Genomic DNA, 1957 nt, shown 5'->3' on the forward strand with positions numbered 1-1957 from the left:
TCTTCCCCTTTCTTTGCTTGGGCAGGTAGCACACAGAAGGTTTATGGCAATAGAGCAGGAGAAAAGCCATGTGTTAGCTGCCTGGTTCTGTGCCTTAGGATTTAACCACTAGCTTTCTCCTCATCTTTATTTCATATGCTGCCAAGTGAAAATCATTAGAGGCACAAATGAACACCAGAAGTACAAAGGGAACATGAAGAGACAGTGAATCCCGCACTGACGGACAAGCAACAGACAAACAAGCTGTGCTTCCAAAGGAAAGCGCATCCCATCACTTCCTGATTTGCAGCCAAGATAATCCAGCATCCGAGGTGCCTGCATGCATAGGTGGGTGAGAGATGAACAGATTTTAACAATACAGAAGTATTATGTCGGTGTGGTTCAGCTCCTTCCAGCCAGTGGCCTGATGCCAGCTTTGGGCCAGGCAGGTGCATCTGGTGAGGAACTGCTATGGAGCAGCATTTTCAGCTGTGGGGCTGCCCACTGGGAAGCATTTGACTTTCAGACTGCTTGTGTTGGCCTAAGAGCCATTCCCTGCCATGGCTGCTCCCACTTCCAGGCAATCTTTGTAAAGATACTGTAGCTTATAAAGAATCCAGAAACTGGTATACAAAATATATTTACTTTCTCTTTGTGTACAGCAAAAAAATCCATAGTATTTGATTATCACAGAGTCATGCAGCAAGTACAACAGTGCATGTGTGTAGGGGGAAGGTTTATATGCTAGTTCTTTAGCTATGCAATTATACCACTTCACTGACAGACCCCTTAGGATTTCACAAGTCCCCACAGCTTCCCAGCACCAGCCAATTATTAGAGACTGGTCTCTAAAGACATGTTGTCTCCACTTGAGTTATTTCAAACCTTTTCCTTTGTTCTGCAGGTATACCAAATAACCCTGGCAACCATTTCCAAACATAATGAGGACTAGGTCCTGATGGGCAACAGGTTGAACATGAGCCCGCAACGCACACTTGTGGCAAAGGCAGCCAATATCATCCTGGGCTGCATTAGGCAGAGCCTTGCCAGCAGGTCTGGGGAGGTGATGATTCCCCTCTACCCAGCACAACTGAGTCAAACCCGGAGTGCTGTGACCTGTCCTGGACTCCCCGGTACGAGAGAGACATGGACATACTTGAGTGAATCCAGCGAAAGACCATGAAGATGATTAAGGGATTGCAGTAGCTGACATGAGGAGAGAGTGGGAGAGCTGGGATTGTTCAGCCTGGAGAAGAAAAGGCTCGGGGGATCTTATCAATGTATATAAATTCCTGATGGGAGCGAGTAAAGAAGATGGAGCCAGACGCTTGTCAGTGGAGCCCAGTGACAGGACGAGAGGCAATGGGCACAAACTGACATATGGGAAATACCATTTAAAAATAGTAAAAAAACTTTTTTTACTGTGAATGCGGTTAAAGAGTGGGACAGCATCCCCAAGGCGATTGTGGAGTCTCCATCCTTGGAGATATTTGGAATCCAACTGGACGCAGCCCTGAGCAACGTGCTCCAATTGACCCTGCTTTGAGCAGGGCGGTTAGACTAGGTGGTCTCGGCTGCAGGACTCGGCTCCCATATAGCTTCAAGTCAGTGAATCTACCAATCAGGTCCACACAGAATACTGTTTTACATGTAGATAACTCAATTGCAGGCACTCATCCATAAGAATAATGAAACTGAAATAGCTTGCCAGTAGCGCCCTCCTCCTCTGTACTAGAAAGAATACAGTATTTTAAAATAATCTGCGTTCTGATTAACTACATAGATGTTGGGAGTCAGTAGGTGGCACAAAAGAGCCAGGTTTGGCGGAGAACCAGACCATCCTGCTCGGGTACTGCCGGCTGGCGCAGCCGTGCCCTCCCCGCGGGCCGCAGCACGATTCCCCCGCACCTCCGAACGCAGGGGCTGACCGCACATTTGCCAGACGAGTTCAGCCCCCGCGGAGTCCCAGCCAGACGCT

The 1957-nt window shown here is 48.2% G+C and overlaps 1 protein-coding gene across 1 annotated transcript in view; it reads right to left on the reverse strand.

Annotated features, from left to right (window-relative positions):
• Positions 1–1957, reverse strand: part of MCF2L2 (MCF.2 cell line derived transforming sequence-like 2) — a 164847-nt gene that overhangs the window by 14849 nt on the left and 148041 nt on the right. The gene's annotated exons all lie outside the window — the stretch shown is intronic.

The sequence above is a fragment of the Pygoscelis adeliae genome, unplaced genomic scaffold, assembly GCF_000699105.1.
Source record: "Pygoscelis adeliae isolate BGI_AS28 unplaced genomic scaffold, ASM69910v1 Scaffold223, whole genome shotgun sequence".
Lineage (NCBI taxonomy): Eukaryota > Metazoa > Chordata > Aves > Sphenisciformes > Spheniscidae > Pygoscelis > Pygoscelis adeliae.